This window comes from Cebus imitator, unplaced genomic scaffold (genome assembly GCF_001604975.1).
Source record: "Cebus imitator isolate Cc_AM_T3 unplaced genomic scaffold, Cebus_imitator-1.0 Scaffold97, whole genome shotgun sequence".
Classification (NCBI taxonomy): Eukaryota; Metazoa; Chordata; class Mammalia; order Primates; family Cebidae; genus Cebus; species Cebus imitator.
This window is the reverse complement of record NW_016107412.1, coordinates 5,040,337-5,062,243: the sequence shown is the minus strand read 5'-3', so window position 1 is coordinate 5,062,243 and position 21,907 is coordinate 5,040,337. Positions and strand designations below refer to the sequence as shown.

At 36.5% G+C, this 21,907-nt stretch overlaps 1 protein-coding gene across 2 annotated transcripts in view; it reads left to right on the top strand.

The window, feature by feature from the left end:
* The window catches only part of PRKG1 (protein kinase cGMP-dependent 1), a 1,344,779-nt gene that overhangs the window by 106,846 nt on the left and 1,216,026 nt on the right, over positions 1 to 21,907 (top strand). The window lies entirely within an intron of this gene.

Genomic DNA, 21,907 nt, shown 5'->3' with positions numbered 1-21,907 from the left:
TGTCAATCAGAGTTTGAATTTCTGTATTTTGACTGTTATTTGGTTAACAACTACTTCCCCCACAAGATATTAAGTTACATGAAAACAAAGTCAATGTCTCTGTTGCTCCATGTTACATTCTTGGAGCCCAGAAATGGAATGGCACACAGCAGATACTTAACAATTTTTTTTTGTCAAATGAAGGACAAGATAAAGCCTCTTTATGTTTCTGGTCCTTAGATACTTCAGTTTTTAATTTAAAGTTTTAAACGTTGGAAACCTACATCACTGAGCTCAGTAGAATTTCCAGGCATGTTTAGTATTGCATTTGGATGCTTTGGGATGCCTTTGTGGATTGCCTATGCTCCAAATGGTCATCACAGCCCCTGTCACTCCATGCTCTCTTCATCTAGCCCATAACCCTTGTTTATCTTATTTGCCTGCCCTCTGAAGGCATTTCCATTTTTTAGTTTGGGATTACAGTCATGACAATTTCCTTCTAGTTTGAATAATCTGTGATTTGTAATAACTTTCCAAGGAAGCACACTCATTCTCCAACTCTAATAAATGTGTAAACTCTGCAACATAAAACCTCATAAATGGATTAATCTTAAAAGTAAGATAGACTAGACCGGGCCTGGTGGTTCACGCCTGTAATCCCAGCATTTTGGGAGGCTGAGGCGGGTGGATCATGAGGTCAGGATATTGAGACTGTCCTGGCCAACATGGTGAAACCCTGTCTCTACTGAAATACAAAAAACTACCCGGGTGTGGTGGTGCACACCTGTAGTTCCAACTACTTGAGAGGCTGGGGCAGGAGAATCGCTTGAACCCAGGAGACGTAGGTTGCAGTAAGCTGAGATTGTGCCACTGTACTCCATCCTGGTGACAGAGCAAGAATCCATCTCAAAAAGAAAAAAAAAGAAAAGGATAGACTAATAAATACAAGCATGGGATTAGTGGAAATAAAAGAAAATCTTTTCAAATTCTTACTAATTTTTATTTTTTTTCGCAGACACAGCCGAAACACACACTAAGAAAATCCTTTCAAGCTTAGATATAATTTTTACTCTCCAAAAAGTCTTATACATCTTAACATTATGAGTTGATAAAAACCATTAAGCTCATGAGGAAATACTTCTTAACTAAGTGTTTGCCTTAATATTAACCAAAATAAACACAGGAAAAATTTAAAGGTGTAATTTGCTTGTATATTGTCTCTTAACTCTTCAGGATGGAAACTGGGAACACCTAACCCTTTAAAATTTTTCACCCCATCTAATCATACGCTTGCATGAGTATCTGAAGTCATTTTCCTAGGTTACCTATTTACCAATGCAACTATAGATTTTGCAATATATTAAGAGTGATGATTGATAAAACTTACATTCATTGACTAGAAATATAAATGTGTATGATTTTGTCTATGCCTCACAATGTATGAGTGAATAAAGGAGGACAGATCATTACCGTTGTACAGATGAGAAAGTTAATGATCAAAGAGGTAAGGCAATATAATCTAAATCTAATAGCTCTTAAGTGATACCACTGTAAACACAGTAGGTCATCAGGCTCAGTTCAACCCATTCTTAACACTCTGTAGGGCATTAATGTATTTATGAGATTCCCTTGAGAATCCACTGAGTCCTGTGATTCAGCAAGGCACTTGTGGAAATTACAGTAGGTAAGCTCAGAACATGGCATATACAATGGATAAGAGAATGTATTTTAATTTAATTGCTACCTTACCACTAACTAGATTTGTAATATTGAATCTGTCTAATCTTCCATGTTCTCACTATAAATGAAGATTATAACATATACCATGATTGGAGATAATATTTGTGAATCCCTCAGCACAGTGCCCAAAACATAGTATGGGCTCAATAAACAGTTGCTGTTGAGGTTCTCATTACAATCGCAATTTTTATCACTTTTGTTAAACCATTTACCATTATCAAAGTGCTGTAGACATCTCTAAATCAAATGGAAGAGCATGAAATGGAAAGAAGTTTAGTAATGGCAAGGTCCTGGAGCAGAGCCCAATGCAACCCAGCTTGGCTTTGCTGAGTATGACTCAGAGGAAGATTGAGTGACAGCAAGAATCCTAAACAATTTCCGTGTGGGATAACTGTGGGCAAGAAGGGTTGAACATAGGAAAGTGTGAAGTTCCATAATAATGTTATTTATTTTATTCAATGAACACTTATAGGCCTACCAAAAATTCAAGAATGGATTGACGAAGTTTGAACTGAGCACTACGTATTTAAACCATGTTAAAAAAATTGTCATGAAAATAGTTGTATTATCCCAAGGGAAAGCTGTCTATGCTCCAAAAGACAGGAAGTATTACTATTTAGTGGCCATTCTGTACAGATACATGTATGTGAAATTATAGCAATATTGTTCGTAACATTTATTTTAATATTTGCAGCCACTATATTTGTAGACAATGGCATTGCTGCTCTGGAGGAAAGTTTTAAAGACCCACTGCTGTAATGATTTGATTTCAATCCATCAAAAGTATTTAAAGAAAAGTGGTTTTTCTATTTCTCAAAATGTTTTTATAGAAGTCATTCACTAGTGATGGATTTCTATTTGAAAACCATTTATTCCCAACTTGAATAATTTCTGTCCAGACCAAGAAGCTATCATATGTAGAAGACAATCATAGTCTATAAATGCTTCTGTTAATGACCTTGATACTGCATCTCAAGATGTCTTTTCAAAAACAATATGATTGTGGGTAAAAGCAATGATAACAGCCCTGTTTGCCTGTAGAGGAATACATTAATGGTCTTAGACAAATTCTTGACAGTCATGATGATGAGCTAATAATGGAATGCTTTAGAATAAAAATAAAAATACTAGTTTATTTTGAGATGTGTCATGTAATACAAGAAAGATGATTTTTAACAGCTTTATTGAGGTATAATTTATATACCATAACATTTACCTACAACACATGTAAAGTAAAAGGATTTTCAGTACATTTATAGACTTGTATAACCATCACCACTATCCAGTTTTAGAACATTTACATTACCCCCCAAATTACTTAGAACCCACTTGCATTCAATCCCTTCTCCACCCCAGGTGGTGGCAACCACTAATCCACTTTCTTTATTTACAAATTCTCCTTTTCTGTACATTTCAGATATATAAACATCTTATTTCATAAATATCAATTTACTTGAATGACTATGTGACACAATGTATGGCTTATTCAACGAAGTTTAGAATGCTAAGGTTATATTTTGACCCAGGTCATTTGTTATTGTATTAGACATAAATCTCATTAGTGTCAAAAAAGCTCAATTGGCCTATTTTTTGTTGTTGCTTTTGGAGTAATGAAGCATTTAGTTTTGTACCTAGATCTGGTATATTAGCGTATTAATGACCTGATTAGCAGCAACAACAGCAGTAATAGCAGATTGCCATTTACAGAATACTTACTGTATTCAGGCATTCCACTGGGGATTAATATACCTTTTTTTCCTCTAATATTCATAAAAGTTCTGAAAGATAGAGAGTAATTGCTCCATTTTAGGGACAGCAAAAGTAAAGCAAGCTCAGAGAAGTTAAGTAATTTTCCCGAGTTCACCCAGTGCTGCTTGTGTCTATACTAAGAGTTAATAATCTGGAGGTTAGCAAACTGTATGGCTTATGCTTTTCCACAGCTTTACAGTTCTTTCTGTTTTCTTCAGCACTAAGATATATCCTTGAAATTACCTTCCAACTTGCCTTTTTGGCTTTCTGTGCAAATTCTGCTATGAAGTATTAAAAGAATAGAGTCTACATCTGGCATTTCTCCCCCTGCTATCCCCCCCAGCTCCCCACCCCCCACCGTCCCTCCTCTATTTCCCCCCAACTGACCCCAGTGTGTAGTGCTCCCCTCCCTTTGTCCATGTGCTCTCATCGTTCAACACCCGCCTATGAGTGAGAACATGCGGTGTTTGATCTTCTGCTCCTCTGTCAGTTTGCTGAGAATGATGGTTTCCAGGTTCATCCATGTCCCCACAAAGGACCCAAACTCATCGTTTTTTATGGCTGCATAATATTCCATGGTGTATATGTGCCACATTTTCCCTATCCAGTCTATTGTCGATGGGCATTTGGGTTGGTTCCAGGTCCTTGCTATTGTAAACAGTGCTGCAATGAACATTCGTGTACACGTGTCCTTATAGTAGAACGATTTGTAATCCTTTGGATATATACCCAGTAATGGGATTGCTGGGTCAAATGGAATTTCTATTTCTAGGTCCTTGAGGAATCGCCACACTGTCTTCCACAATGGTTGAACTAATTTACACTCCCACCAACAGTGTAAAAGTGTTCCTACTTCTCCACATCCTCTCCAGCATCTGCTGTCTCCAGATTTTTTAATGTTTGCCATTCTTACCGGCGTGAGATGGTATCTCAATGTAGTTTTGATTTGCATCTCACATGTACCCCAAAACCTAAAATACAATAAAATAAATAAATGGGAAAAAAAAAATTAACTAGCAGTGTTAAATAATTCCCTTTCACCACAGCCTGGCCAGCCCTGAATATTTACATTAAACAATTTGTGTTACTCTGATAAAAAAAAAAAAAAAAAAAAAAAAAAAAAAAATAGAGTCAACAAGTTAAAGATAAGCACTAATCTCTGAGGTGAATATAGAATTGATCAGGGAGCTGTTTGTGGAATGAGAGAGGCAGAGAGAGAGAAGAGATTTGATTCATGAAATAAAGGAATGGACAAGTATACATGAGAAAAAATGTAATAAAAGTAACTTTATGGGCTTAAGAGAGAAAGGGAGAAATTTCTGTTCTTTAGATGTGCCCGAAGTGGTGATTTCATGAAGAAAGTGGAGGGTTTCCATTAAACCTCTCTTTTGAGTAGAAACGATTTTAAAGGAAGAATACTAATGAGTTTTTGTGCCAGTGAGGCTGAAAGCCAATGAAGAAAATGAAATGGTCTCTAATGCAGGTGGTCCCGACCCCAGTGGGACATAACTGATTTAGGTGGCTGAAGCTGACTCCACTTTGTCTCATTAGGGATCCTGGTTTGCTACCTGGCTGGCCCCGAAGCCTTTGCCCTGATGCCTGTCAGTCCTGCCTGGTGCAAAGGCTTCTAGGTTATGAGCCAATTGGGGATGCTGCCAAATCTGTTGCTTATTCAGCAGTGAAATGAGGTGTTACTGTTAACTTGCTTTCTTATTGTGCAGGTACCAGGGAGGAAGTTTCAGTGTGAGAGAATAAGAATAGTCTTACTTTGTGGATTCACTGGAGATTGATAAAAGGAATTTCAGAGACAATAAACTGTTCCATGTGTTTGTTAAGTTGAAGATTTTTAAGATTCAGTGACATATTTTCACGTTTAAGTAATAGTGAACAAAAGTGAGCAATGTTTGTAGGTGGTTTTGATGAATATCTAGATACAACCAGTTTTGATGAATATCTAGATACAAGGCAATTAGGAATTCAAAATATTAGAGGTATACATATGTATTCACATAAACAAAAGATTTAGAGAATTTTATAAAAATGCATGCGATGCAACAAGAGTTTCAGAACACACTATAAATCGTTGTGCAGGTTGATACTGTTTCTATGTGTTTTGTTTGTTTTCAGACTCCAGAACAGTGAGCAGAACCTAAAAGATTACATAGACCATGTGGCTCTTGAAATGTTGTCCTTGGACTAACAGCTTTAGCGTCACCTGGGAACTTGTTAGAAATGCAAATTTTGAGATATCTCCCAAACTCTCAGAATCAGAAACTCTGAACTGGGGCTAGCAATCTGTATTTTAACCACCCCTTTAGGTGATGCTGATGTGCCTTAAAACTTGAGCACCCCTGGAATAACATAGGATGGGGATTTAGAGCTGAATGTGGCAGAGTGTACCATAAACACTATTAGAAGCAGTTTATCCTAGTGCCACAACAATGGAGCAGAGATTTACAGGTAGGAGCTCTTTCTGCTTGCACTTTGCTAGTGTTTAGCTTGTTCTCCTCCTTTTCAAGGCTGATATGGCTTCCACTTCCAGGAGAACTCTTCTGGCCCATATCAGTCTGAAATGCTTTGTTTTATGGTATACTATAGGTTTGAATTTCTTTAGGTCTAACATTCTTTTGGTTTTTAATGTCAACTCTTATTTTGTTCATTATTACTTCATAAATTTTTTTCACATTTTGTGAGTGTGTATATTATATATATGTGTATATATAATATATATGTATATACATAAAATATATATTAAAATAAAATATATAGTATGATATATGCATACATATGTATACACACACACACACACACACACACTCAAGTACTACCTCCCTTCTCTGAACAAGGCACTTTCATCTCATACATTCTTTATTGTATTACCTTACTTGATTTCTTGATAGCACTTAATTATCTGAAGGTATTTATTTATTTGTTTCCTGGTGGTTGTTTGTCCATGTAAACTCACCTCTGTTGATCCAGGCCCCAGGCTGTAGACCCCAGGAGAGTGCTTGGCACATAGTAGATGTGGAGTGAACAATGACTGCTATTTGTCTGAGTCTGTACTTTGAGATAGATGAACATAACAACTGAGACAGAATATTAAAGCTTAGTTTCAGCAATTAGGAGACAAAATGGAATATATCAGTATTCTCTGTGTTTTAATTTTGTATGGATTACTTATTGAATGGGCAGTGTTTGGGTTTTGAGCTATGAATAAAAGAAATTCTAAAAATTAAAATACATGCTAAACAATTAAAATCTGTAACATAAATGCATACTTCTTACCTGAAACCTTTGGATCCCAGTGTGATTCAGAATCCAGTTTTTTTTTTTCCTTTCCAGTTTTTGAAAGGTATCATGAAAGATACACATAGAATGGATTCTGTAACACCCACGTGAAGGTCTAGGGCAGTGCTCCATGAACAAACATGTCTACATCTCTTCAGTAAAACGTATGGATATTTACTGAAATTGGAAACACAAAGGCTACAGAAATCCTTGTGGTCAGATTAGGTTGGGTTTTGCAACCAAGTGAGTTTTCTGCAAACTTACAGAGCTTTGGTGTTTATAGCTTTGATTTTGACTTTATGTGTAAGGATTTATAGATGTTACAGCCTATAAGCAAAACTAACATTTATATTTCATTTTTTTTTCCATCTTCAAAAGCTATATTAGTCCACAATTAGCATTTGAGGCACTTGAAGCTTAGGGAAATTAAATTACTTGATCAAAGTCACAGGACTGTACACAAATAAAAGCTGAATTTGAACTCAGTTCTGGCTGTATTCACATTCCTTACACTTTTCAATACAGAGCACTGTTCCTTAAAATCACGTTACAAATAAAAAAAGGATAAAAGCTGCAAGGTGTATCCCCTTCATTATACAATCAATGACACAGATGTATAGAGGGTTTGTGATGTATAGTAACATCACTCTAAGGGGCACAGCCAGAACCTATGTCTCTTAATATCCAGCTCTGTACTTTCTCATTTTCCATGCTGACTTCTAGTTTTTGGATCCTTCTAAATTATTGTTCTCAGAAGTCATGGTTGTTGCAGAGGTAAAGGCAGTTTATTCTTAGAGTTTTTCTCTTCTACATGAGCTTCTAAAATGTTTTGGTCAAATGGTTTGGCTTTCCGTATTTTTGCAAACACTGGTAATGTACACTTAACTCAGGTTCAAGCGGGTGGCTTTATTTACTTGGGCACAGCTAGAGTGTATTATAATTCCTGTTCTCTTAGTTGTCTTGAAGAGTAAGGTAAGCAATTTCATTTCAAATTAATAGCTCCAATCTTATTTTTGCCTTATTCACTTAGGAAAGCCTTATAGTTAACAGCAATTGCAGTTATTTTCAGCACTATTTCAAGGGAATTCTTTGATAGCAGCCAGACAACATGCCCAGCTTTGCTGCTTTTAGATAAACTTGAGTATTAGATCAGTGCAATACTCGATACTGGGAAACTACATTCTGAGTCAAAGCAAATTAGTTTGCTGTCTGCTTAAGCACTTTACAGATTTACACGTCTTCCCAACAAGATTTGCAAGAATAAAGTTTTTGTAAATCAAAGGTTTGAAGCCTCCTAGTGAAATTCACATTTAAGGTAGAAACAGTATTCTTCATTTTATTGAAGGCAAATGATTCAGGAAAAGTAAATTGAGGCCTATTGGCAGGCCGAAGGCATCTGGAAAAGTTTAGATGTATTGTTTTTACCTCTTGTTTCAGAGATAGAATGTAATGTTTTTAATTATGAGGTTTTATGTTTTGTTTGTTCTTGAATTTATGTGTTATATACTCCCATAAAAGTTGTGTGTGTGACATCATTACATAAGAATTAGAAATAGGCAATTCTTTTTTATTTAATAAATTTGGTAGAGTTTTTTTTAAATGGTAGATAAAATTAAGGAACAGCAACTCAAGAGGGCTATAATTGGAAGGAAAGGGAAAGATGAGGAAGGTGAAAGAAGAAAAGATGGGGATTTAAACAGATCCAAGACTGTAATGAGCTCTTGGTTCCTCATTCCACATTTCTCTAGTCACTCAAGGTAGAAATTAACCCTTATGTTGCACTTGTCCATGAACTGAAGACTGAGCCTGTATTTAGACACCTAATAATTTTTAGGTCAGTAGCCCAGTTGGCATTCCTACTAGCCTCACTGTTGCAAAAACTGGATAGTTAGTAGAGCATGGAGGTTTATTGTTTGGACTCTGGAGTCAGAGAAACCTGAGTTCGAATTTGAGTTTTGACAGTAATTATGTACTTTACCTCTGTGAACCTTGGATTTCTTATCTATAACATGGGAGGCAGCATAATATACCAGGTAAGAGCATGGGCTCTGGAAGTACACCTCCCAATTGGAATCTCAGGCTTGCCAATTTAATGCTGTGTTACTTTAAGTAAGTTGTTCAACATTCTGTGCCTTAGGTCCTCCATCTGTAAAACAGAGATAATAATAGTGTCCCAGATTTCTGTTAGGAGAATTAAACAAGATTGTATTTGTAAAGAAACCATACCTCACAGATTGAAAGCACTCAGCAGATGCTAGGCCTCCCCCTCATTCCACTAACCCAGTGGCTTTCAACTGGGAAAGACTGCTTCCCAAGACTCTGTGTAATGAGCTTTTGGTTCCTCATCACACATTCCTTGGCAATGGTCTGGATGCATGTTGCTTGTAACAACTGAGAAGACGGTAGATGCTAAGTATCCCATATTGCACAGGACAGTTTTCATAACAAAGAATTATCCATCCCAAAATGTGAACAGTGCCTTAGTTCCCTCTACCCCAGGTTCCATAACTGCCCCTCTGCTACCTGCAGTGGATCTTTCCAAATGTCAGGTCTCAGCCTAGATGAATATTCAGCTGTTGCTAAGTGCTAGGTGGTCTGTTTCCTGGTATCTGTTCTGGTTGGCTCAAATCCTGCCATGGGTACACACAGTGCTGGTTGGCCACCTCAATAATGACTTTCCTGGGGCAAGGATTCATATAGGAAGAAGACGTGCAGGCTGCAACCTGAGTTTTTTGTTTTGTTTTTTTCTTTCTTTCTTTCTTTTTTTTTCTTGAGAAGGAGTCTCACTGTTGTCAGCCTGGGCTGTCAACCTCCGCCTCCCTGGTTTAAGCAATTCTCCTGCCTCAGCCTTCCTAATAGCTGAAATTACACATGCATGCCACCACACCCTGCTGATTTTTGTGTTTTTAGGAGAGATGGGGTTTCGCCATGTTGCTAAGGTTGGTCTCAAACTCCTGGGCTGAAGCAATCTACCAGCCTCGGCCTCCCAAGTGCTTGGATTGTAGGCGTGAGCCCATGCCCTGCCGTTTTTGTATCTTAGTGCTGGTGTCAGAGCGTTTGTGGCTATCTAACAGACTGATTGGCAGCCCGACTTTCTGTTACTCCCATCCAGAATTCATATGTTGAAGCCTTAACTGCCTAACCTCTCCTGTAACTGTATTTGGAGATAGGACCTATAAGGAGATTATTAAAGTTAAATGACATCATAAAGGTGAGGCCCTGATATGACAGAATTAGTGTCCTTATCATAAAAATGCACCAGAGAGCTCTCTTGCTCTTTCTGTCTCCACCATGTAAGGACACAACAGGAAAGTGCCCATCTATAAGCCCAGGATAGAGGCTTCACCAGAAACCAAATTGGCTGTCACCTTGATCTTGGACTTTGCCAACCTCCAGAACTGTGAAAAATACATTTCTGTTGTTTAAGCCAGTCACTATGAGCCATTTGTTATGGTAGCCCAAGAAAAGATTAATACAGTTGCCAAAAGACAGACTCCAGATTATTTGTCTCATGTTTTGAGAACTTTGTATTCTCCTTTCAGAAGTTGAAATCCTGTCATTTTAGTATACGACATAATTTCTGGTTAGCAATGGAAGATTAAACAGATGCATATATTTCCACTCCTTCCTTAAACATCCGTGAAATAACAGTAAGAGTATTTTCTTAAAATGCTCAATTCTATAAGGACAAAAACCAAACAGAGTTGGAGATCATAGTCAGAACATTTTGGCAGCTGAAAAGGGATGGAAAAGAGAGACATTTCTGATTATCGGACAAAAAAAAATACTCAAATATTGGAATGCTGAGAAGCAATTGGGTTTTTGTTGTTCAGTTTCAGAAGAGGTAAGGACTGGAGGCACCAGTTACCTCTGGGTCTGAGGTAAAAGTGAGGCTACAAAGAGATGAATTGGTTAAAATGTGTTTAAGAAGTAGTAAGACCTTGGATATACTCCCTGACTTTGATAAATTGGGCATCTGCTCAGTGGTGTGCTGGCAAATGCTTAACAACCAGGTCTCAAAAAAAAGAGTTGTGATTAACGGTATTTGCCAATTTTTGTGGAGTAAATATTACCATCAAGGCCAATGTCAACCTACCACATGACATCACTGAATGTAGAGTTGGGAAGAAAGATGCAAGTGACCTCAAAGCCATAAAACATAGCATAATAACTAGTAAGTGATGTTTTTCTGTATTCATTATCTTTGTTTTAATATAAATTTATTTAATTGCATATTTGTATAATTTAGTTTTTAATAATGACAGTGTTTAACAATCAGCATGACAACTTTTGAAAATTGAACTATCTGCCTTTGTGAGCTGGGGGACAAGTTGACTCCTGTAAACTATTACAGTAGCTTCTTCTGCATTCTGGCAAGACTGGATGTTCATTATCTGTAATTTTAAAATAAAGGGTCTCTGGAGTTACAAAAATCAGAATTAAAGGCAGGGACCTTTAACCTAAAAAACTAGAATTAAATGGAAGTTCCTAAGTGAATTTAGAAATTTCCTAGTTCTTATTTCCCATCCGGCTCCTGTTACATTGGAAGCCAGACATATTTCCTCTTGGTAAGAAACTGGAAGCATCTTTTCTAGGAAAATTGACCCAGTGAAAGAGGGGACAAACTCTAAAGGTTTTAACATTGAGAATCTACAAGAAAACACACTAGGTAGATCACTCTGTGGCAAGGACCATAGTTAACAAGCCTCACCTATGTGAACAGAGTTTCAAATCAGCATTTTTAGTGAGGCAAACATAAGTATCCATCAAGGTTCACAAGGTATTTGGGTAAAACAAATAATGTAAAAGAGAAACACACACACGCATGAAGACAGAAAATTTCTACTTAAATGAGACTGTACATGGAGAGGAAACTTTTTTAAAAAAATCATCTACGATAAATAACTTCAGACAGATAAGACAGAATATTGTGTTAATGGTACAAGAAGAGGATGCTGGTAAGAGAGAAAGAAAATCTGGCAGAGCATAAAACCAGCTCTTGGAAATGAAATGAACAATATTATAGCTGAGTGAAAAACTCAATTAAGATATGGAATTGAGAAAATCTTCTAGAACATTGAACAAATGGCTATATATTTGAAAGCAATAAAAGAAATAGTTAGAAAATGAGAGTATTCATCCAGGATATTCAATAGAAAAAGAGAAGATCCATGGAAAGGTTCATTAAAGAAAAATCCAAGAAAACCTCCCAGAATTGAAGGACAAAGTTTCCAGATTATAAAGGCGCAGTCAGGGCCCAACATAGTGATGAATTAGATGCACTAATGAAGGCATTTGATCCTGAAATTTTAGAATACTGGGAAAGCTTCAAGGAGAAATAGATTTCTATTCAAATAATTAAGAAGCAGAATGACTTTATATTTCTTCGAGTTAAAAAAAAGTTTAGTAGTGTCCTCAGAATTCTCAAGAAAAATGAATTCCCAACATAGAATTCTGAGCCCAATAAAATAGTCACTGATTGTGATGATAGCCCAAAGACATTTCTGATAGTTTAGGTCTCAAAACTTTTACGTACTTCGCGCCCCATCTCTGAAATATAATGAAGGATGTGTTTCACCAATTAAGAGGGAGGAGGGGGTCATGTAAGTGGGATCCAGGTGAGCTGAAGCAAGAGTGAGATGACAAGAAAATTCAGGTTAAAAGGCAGGAAGTGTGAAGCTTCAGGAGCTCCTGATCCTGACTGAAGCAAAGCCAGTGTCTTTGGGAGTGGCCTTATGTGGATGAACTTGATAGCATACCTACCAGGTATGAATGTATTGAGAGCAAAGAGTCTGGAGTAAATACATAAACAACTAATTACCTAAAACATAAAGGAACACAAAAACAACAGCTGCTAACAATAAGAAAACAAAATGCTCTTCAGAAAAGGACAATTACTCATAATGTACTACATGGATTGGCTATGAAGAACATTTATGGAGTCATAACAATGTGAGCATTCAGTAATGATCTCACCACATTTGATATTTCATAGAATTGGGAGGAAGAGGTAGATGGGAAGTCTGTGTTTTTATGTGTGTGTATATGCCTGTGTGGGTAGTAAGGGTGGCAGGAAGGGGAAAGAGGGCTGAATGGTTTTCTTCTCTAGTAGCAAGTAAACAGATAATTCTTAAACAGAAAACAAACAGTAGCAATATAAATATGTTAGATATATGAAAGAAAAAAAGGAATCATCCAAAAAAATTAAAAGTAGTTATTTCTAGGGTGCAGAATTTCAGTCCAGAGTGGGAAACTGCTGTTGTAACAAGCCTTATGGAAAGGTTTGACTCTTTATACAATTTTCACATATAACTTTGAAAATAAAGCCCAAATTAAACTATATATTGTGATACTGAAAGGCATTACCGGCAAAATGAGTGACAAGAGATAGTTGTATATAAGATATAAGAACGTTAAGACACGGAGAGGAAATGGAAAGCTTTTGGAACATATTTTTGATGCTTTGAATAAAACTGCAGTTTTTCTTTTCTCTTTTTTTCCTTTTTTAGACAGAGCGTTGGTCTGTCATCCAGGCTGGAGTGCAGTGGCAGAATCTCGGCTCACTGCAACCTCTGCCTCCTGGGTTGTAGTGATTCTTGTGCCTCAGCCTCTGTAGCAGTAGCTGTGATTACAGGTGGCGCTACCACACCTGGCTAATTTTTTTTTTTTTTTTTTTTTTTTTTTTTTGAGGCAGAGTTTTATTCTTGTTGCCCAGGCTGGAGTGCAAAGATGCAATCTCACCTCACTGCAACTTCCACCTCCCCAGTTCAAGTGATTCTCCTGCCTAAGCCTCCCAAGTAGCTGGAATTACAGGCATGTGCCACCACACCCAGTTAATTTTTTTTTTTTTTCAGTAGAGACAGGGTTTCACCGTGAGGGTCAGGTTAGTCTTGATCTCCTGACCTCAAGTGATCCAACCTCCTCAACCTCCCAAAGTGCTGGGATTACAGGCATGAGCCACCGCACCTAGCCCTGGCTAAGTTTTGTATTTTTAGTAGAGACGGGGTTTCACTGTGGTGACCAGGCTGGTCTCGAACTCCTGGCCTCAAATGATCTGCCCACCTCAGCCTCAACCTCCCGAAGTGTTGGGATTACAGGCGTGAGTCACTGTGCCTGGCCCAGTCTGTCCTTTTGAAAAATGTGTTGTGTTGTATTTTATTAAAATGTATTCAAGTGCAATTTATGCATAAATTGAAGAACATTCTGGAGTGAAAAAAGATGTGAAAGGATATGTACAATGCAACACCATTTATGTAAAATCTCCAAACGCAAAATGGTATTATTTATTGGTTATACAGTGTAATTCTAAAAATCTCTATTAAACTGATCTCCTACCTCAGATGTGTGGTATTATGTGATGAAGGATGTAGATAAAAGGTGTGGGAAAAGAGGTACTAGCTACATCAAATTCTTTTTGTTTCAAAGACAGAGAAGGCACAAAGGGAAAAATGAAGGCTGAGTCAAATATTACAAAATGTTAAAACCTATGAATATTAAGTAGTAGTTATATGGATGTATATTATTTTTTGTAATTATTGCATCTTTGAAATGTTGTATAATTTAACAAAGAAATAAATGAGCACTGGTAATCAATAAGCCATTGTCCTAAACCTGGAGATTGGGGACAAATAGACGTTAAAAATTTTTTCTTTTATATACAAAAGTAATTCTAAAAATTGATTCTGAATCTGACAACATATAATTACTAGGGCAATCAATTTTGTTGGTTATGTTACAATTTTTCCTTCACATTGTTTTCATGAGGACATGACACCAGACATAAACTAAACTGTGAATATGGATATTCAAGGTTTAGCGCCCCATGACCCTTACCTAGAAAACGAATTAGAGCAAAATTAATGAATAGATGATTTTGTATAACAGCCAATTCAATTCAATAAGTAGTTATAAAATTTCTACCTTACAGGAGACAAGACAGAAAAATAGCAATGAACAAGTCAGGGTCCTGTTTGCCGATGTGATTTCCACTCTGGGAAAGGAAGTAGAAAGTAATGCTTAGGTGAGTGCTCTAGAATCAAATAATGGGGTTGAGTTAGCTGAATTATTTAGTCCTATGAAAGTTAATACTTACTGAATTTTGGATGAGTTATTAAGCCTCTGTATGCCTCAGTTTCCTTAATATAAAAAGCAACAATAATACCATACACCTCACAGGATTATTGCCATTAAAGTAACGAATCCAGATTAAAATACATGTTTCTGTGCCTGACATAGAATTATGATAAATTCTCAGTAAATGTTAGTGTGATTGAAAATTGTGAAGACATTAGCATCACAACCCTTGGGAGAATACATCATTCAAGACAGGATGGTTCAACTAGAGAAACAGATATACACAGCTTTACATGAGGGAGCATTCTTTTTTGCTGCACTGAGAAACTCTGAAAAACTCTCTAATTAAATTTAAGCTTGGAATACAACTTAACTCAGCTTCGTAGACTAGCAATTTCTTAAGACATCAGCACCTTTCTTAGAAGGGGAGAAGTCTGTGCCTCCCTTGCTTAGATTCACTCAGGTCTTTGTCTTTCTTCAGCAGCAGAGTCACTAAGTCCCACTGTGGGGCCAGACATAAAATGAGCATGAATCCCCAGATTCAAGGCCTTTCTACCTCTGAAAGACTTGCAAAGTGAAGCCAGGAAATAGAAAAAAAATAAGTTGTAGTTTGAATATATCACTGAAATGCTACTTGGATAACAAACCTTCATGTTGGAGACATCATAGAGATGAATTTCATCGTGTCTGGACATTCATTCATTCATCAAGTGTTTAGTGAGCACTTACTGTTGCTTCCCAATCAGCATGATGTCAGGAACACAATAAGTGTCTTAGTTTTTATTAAGCTCACGGAAGTGGAAGAGATGGGCAAACAATGAAAGTAAAATTCAAGTAAGTAAATGCAGTTGGTAACAAATGTTTTGAATGGAAGAAACAGGCTACTGTTAATGATTGAGTGGGGTAAGAGGATGGGCTACTTTAGACTGGAGAATCTGGGAAGGACTTTTATTCGATCTGAGATTGTACTTATTAAAAGGGGGTAGCCTTGAAATAATCTGGGAAGAAAGAGCAAGTCCAAGAGCCCTATGGCAGTAAAAAGCTTGGTGTACATGAGGGCCAGTAGGGCTGGAGCACAGTGGGTGAGAGGGAAGGTGGTAGGACACAAGATAAAGAGTTGGATAGACATCAGGTCTCGTGAGGTTAGGCAGGAGCTTGTATCTTATCCAATGCAAGAGCAAACATTGTGAGGATTTTATAGTGGGGTGAGGTATTATATGATTGACAAGTTTAAAAGGGTTATTTTTCCATCTCAAGAAACTAGAAATAAATGAGAGTAAATTAAACCCATCATAATTAAAAGAAAGGAAATAATAAAGATCAGATTTGAAATTGATGAAATAGAAAATAGTAAAAACAATATAAAAAAATCAATAAATCTAAAATTTCTTTGATAAGATTAATAAAATTGATGAACGTCATTTGGGTGTGTTCATGCCTATAATCCCAGCACTTTGGGAGGCCAAGGCAGGAGGATCACCAGCTGTTTGAGACCAGAATCACAGTGAGAACCTGTCTCTACAAAAAACTAAAAAGATAGCTGGGCGTGACGATATGTTCCTGTGAGTCTCAGCTCCTTGGGAGTCTGAGCTGGGAGGATCTTTTGAGCCTGAGAGCTCGAGGTTGCAGTGAGCCATGATTGTGGGACTGCACTCCAGCCTGGGCAACAGAATAACACCCTGTCTAAAAAAAAAAAAAAAAAAAAAAAGAAAAAGAAAAAGAGAAACCTCTATAAACCAGACTTAATCAGCAAAGAGGGAGAAGATACAAATCATCAATATCAGAAATGAGAGGGAGGCATTTTACAAATTTTACAGATATTAAGAGGATAATAAGGAAATTTTTGAACAACTTTATGCCAATATATTTTACATGAAATTTACTTATGTAAAATGGACAGATTATTTTTTTTCTATTTTATTTATTGCATTTTACGTTTGGGAGTACATCTGAAGAACATGCAAGATTGTTGCATAGGTACACACATGGCAGTGTGATTTGCTGCCTTCCTCCCGATCACCTATATCTGGCATTTCTCCCCATGCTATCTCTCCCCAACTACCCACCCCCCACTGTCCCTCCCCTATTTCCCTCCGACAGACCCCAGTGTGTGATGCTTCCCTCCCTGTGTCCATGTGTTCTCATTGTTCAACGCCCACCTATGAGTGAGAACATGTGGTGTTTGATTTTCTGTTCTTGTATCAGTTTGCTGAGAATGATGGTTTCCAGGTTCATCCATCTCCCCACAATGGACGTGAACTCATCATTTTTGATGGCTGCATAGCATTCCATGGTATATATGTGCCACATTTTCCCTGTCCAGTCTATCATCAATGGGCATTTGGGTTGGTTCCAGCTCTTTGCTATTGTAAACTGTGCTGCAATGAACATTTGTGTGCATGAGTCCTTATAGTAGAATGATTTATAATCCTTTGGATGTATACCCAGTAATGGGATTGCTGGGTCAAATAGAATTTCTATTTCTAGGTCCTTGAGGAATTGCCACACTGTCTTCCACAATGGTTGAACTAATTTACACTCCCACCAACAGTATAAAAGTGTTCCTATTTCTCCACATCCGCTCCAGCATCTGTTGTCTCCAGATTTTTTAATGATCGCCATTCTAACTGGCATGAGATTGTATCTCAATGTAGTTTTGATTTGCATTTCTCTAATGACCAGTGATGATGAGCATTTTTTCATATGTTTGTTAGCCTCATGTATGTCTTCTTTTGTAAAGTGTCTGTTCATATCCTTTGCCCACTTTTGAATGGGCTTGTTTGTTTTTTTCTTGTAAATCTGTTTTAGTTCTTTGTAGATTCGGGATATCAGCCCTTTGTCAGATGGGTAGATCGCAAAAATTTTTTCCCATTTTGTTGGTTGCCGATTGACTCTAATTACTGTTTCTTTTGCTGTGTAGAAGCTGTGGAGTTTGATTAGGTCCCATTTGTCTACTTTGGCTTTTGTTGACAATGCTTTTGGTGTTTTGGTCATGAAATTGACAGATTATTAAAAGGCACATACTACCGAAGCTCACTCAATAAGAAACAGATGACCTGAGCAGCAGTTTATCTATTGAATACATTGAATTTATATTTAAAAGCTTCCAACAAAGAAAACTATTGATCCAGAGGGCTTCACTAGTACATTCTACCAAACATTCAAAGAAGAAATAATGCCAATTCTGTATACATTCTTTCAGAAAATTGAAAAGGAGGGGACATTTTCAGCTCAATTTTTGAGGTATGCATTACCTGATGTAAGATGAGAAAGAGACATTAGAAAGGAAGAAAACTATAGATCAAGAACCTTTATGAACATAAATGCAAAACTCTAACAAAATTTTAGCAAATGGAATCTAACTAAATTTAAAAAACAAATAATTCCTTATTATCCCAACTGCTGTATATCCCGTAATATAAGGTTGGTTTACCATTTGAAAGTAAATCAATGTAATTTACCAAATTAACCAGCAAAAACCCCCAAATCAAAAACACTATATGATTGTCTCAATAAGCACAGAAAAGGCATTGGACTTAGGCCAATACCCATTCCTGCCGAAAGCTCTCCACAGGAACAGAAGGGAACACTCTTAACTTGAAAAAGGGCAGTTACAAAACCCCCACAGCTAACATCATACTTAGTGGTGAGTGATTTAATATTTTTCCCCTAAAATCAGGGGAACACATAAGATCAAATCTTTGTGCACTTGGGTTTGAACAGGCAAAGATTTCTTAGACATGACAACAAAAGCACAATCTATAAAAGAGCAAATTGACAAATTGAACATTTAAATTAAAAACTTATGTATTTAAGAAAGAATAAAAAGGGAAGTTACAGACTGGGATAATATTTTACAAATAAAATATCTGATAATGGATTTATATTCAGAATTTAAAAAATAAAGAACAACTCATAAAGTATTGGCAAATGTTTAAACAGACATTTTACCAAAGAGGATATATAAAAAGCAAGTAAGCATATGAACAAATGCTCAACATCATTAGTCATTAGGAAAGTGCAAACCATAATGTGAAGCTTTGGAATTGTGAATATTAAAAGAATGATCATACCAAGTCAGAAGAAACTGGAACTCGTACACTGATGGTGGGAATATAAAATAATATAACAATTATGGAAAACATTTTGACAGTTTTTTTTAAAACTGTTAAACATACATCTACCATGAGATTAATCTATTCCACCCCTGTGTAAATACGGAAGAGACACACAAGAGATGTTCACATGAAGACTTGTGTATAAGTGTTCACAGCAGATTTATTTGTAATACCTAGAAAATGGAAACAATGCCAATATCTATTACCAGGTAAATGGATAAAGAAACTGTGGTATATACACACAATGAAATACTACTCAATGATAAAAAGGAATAAGCTGCTGATACACATTGCAACCTGAATGCATTATGCTAGTAAAAAAGCCAGAAACAAAAGAGTATATACTTCATAATACCATTTATGTAAAATGCTGGAAAATGCAAACTAATCTAAAGTGACAGAACAAACCAGTGGTGGCCTGTGATGGAGAGAGGAATGAGTGGAAGAGGTTACAAAATGTCAGGAGGAAACCTTTGAGGGGAGTGATATGTTCATTTTCTTGACTGTGGTGATGTTTTCATTAGTATAAACATATGCCAAAACCTATCGATTTATATATTTTGTATATTATATATTTTGTATATTTTATACAAAATTTTATATATTTTATTGCATATCAGTTATACCTAAACAGAGTTGCGAAAAATTAGGACTAGCTCATTCTAAAGGCTAAATAGAGAATGAACTGTGGGGGGAGAGGATGAGACTGAAAGCCAGGAGCCCAGCTGCAGGATCCACTTAAAGGATGAGAGGAGCAGCAAGTTGGTGATAGCTGATCAAATGGGAAGGAAGGGACTGCCATGGTAACTATACATGAAATTAATTTATCTCCATAGTCAACCCTCTAACTGTATTTGAAAAAGCATATGGAAAAGGGGAGAGTTTTTTGTCATCTCTGTGTTGGATTTATAAGCATACACTTCAATGCCAAGGAAAGGTGCAGATAGATGAAGCTGTGTTGTTCTTTGGGGAAGACTGACTATTTTATTCTGGTGAAGTACAGAGTTGATAGAGCAAGGACTGGAGAGGCTTGGAAATGTAGAACTAAGCCCAGCTGTGGAGAGCCTTGCATTTTACTATTTTATGCAGTAGGTAGGCAGTAAGGAACCAATGAATCATATTATTAGGGAAGTTACCCTGCTAATTTTTTAAATTCAATTTATTTTTTATATTTTTAATTATTTTTGTGGGCACATAGTAGGTTTATATAATTATGAGGTACATAAGATGTTTTGTTATAGGCATAAAAGGTGAAATAAGCACATCATGAAGAAAGGGGTATCCATCCCCTCCCGCATCTATCCTTTGAATTTCAAACAATCCAGTTACCCTGTTCATTTTTGAAGATTAATTTGGAGCTATTTGTAGGATGCCCTAAAGTTTGGAGGGTGTTTTAGGCAGGGAGACAAGGTAGGGGAAGCTAATGAAGGCTTCAAGAATTGTTGAAGTAAGGATGGAAAGATGATTGGTGCAAAGGAACTGCCTATTGGGCTCGTGAGTTGATACTGATTGATTGATTGATGGGTGGGTGAGAAGAGGAGGAGCCTTTACAGTTGGGCAAATGGCAGGATGCAGGATGCTTATAACACTCGCTGAAATCCAGTAAATGTGTGTGCATTTCTAAGAGACTTGACTATCCACTAAATTTGTTTATTTATTTGATTTATGCATGTATTTTAAAAGAGATATTTACAAAGCTCTCTGATTGTTAGCATATGAAGAAACTGAAGTTCAGAGAGGTGTTTTTACCCAATGGTAGAAAACTGCAGAGCTAAGAACAGAGAATAGTTCTTTATTTTCTCCTGATCTAAAGATCTTTCATATAAAGCCACAGTATATGTCAAGAATGAGCAGTAAGGGTGTTATTTTCTCTTGCCATGCTACTATGCATCACCTACAGAGCCTATCCGAATTGTTGTAGTTTTCTTTATTTTGTGCTGAAAGCATTGTTTTATGGATAGAATGTGTAGTAGAAAATAGGTTAAGTACAGTAGTATATGTGTTTTATGTGTAACAACAGTAAAGCACCATTTCTTCATAGTAATTGGTCATGTCTTACTTACCTTTCCTTGGTGAAGGGGTTCTGGCAGTTGAGGTCTCAAATCATCATTGTATCACAGTGGTAAGCACTAGCTAGCTTACATTTAATACTTTTAAAACATTTACTGGTTTCCTAGGAAACAATGCCTTGGCTACTGTATAACCAAACTTTACCATAGATACTAGTTATACAATTTCTCAGCAAAAAAAAAGCTTTCGGGTTTTAAAACAGAAATAAAAATGTAGGTTGTTGGAATAGTATATGCTGCTTTTTCTAGTTCAACAAAGGAGACCAAAAAAGCCCCACAACCTCAAAATAGATCGTTCCACTAAAAATAAACATTATATATAATACAGATCTTTCCAGATTTTATCATCCTCATGCATTTCTGAATCTGGAGTCTCTTTTTTGCCTGTCATTAGATTCATAAGAACATTTGCCAGAAATGTTGCTAGTTAAAATGTTGCTAGTTAAAATTTACAAAACTGTTGTGACATATGAGGCTTGAACCAGATCTGGATGTATTATGGAAATAGATCTGATGATTAAAGTACAAGACTAGCTTCTTTTGTTTGGATATTTAATGTTTATTGTATATTTGGAAAATTGTGATAGGGTGAAATTAGGAACTACATGCCACATTTTAAATTTCCATTCCTCTTTAGTTCACTCTTAAATACGTTTGTGTCTATAATATTATGAGTTTAATGTCAACCAAGTTAACTAATTTTCATTTTTCCAAATTCACATGAATGCTCAATGAGTTCGACATAGTATATAGAAAGATGTCTGAAAACACGCTTAGCATATTATGGTGCCATTCAATATATACCAGGTTGTATTCAGCAGAATTTGGAATAAAAAATTGCAAAAGCTCTATGGGCTTCAACCTGGCAGAAGGAGACTTTAATTTTGATTG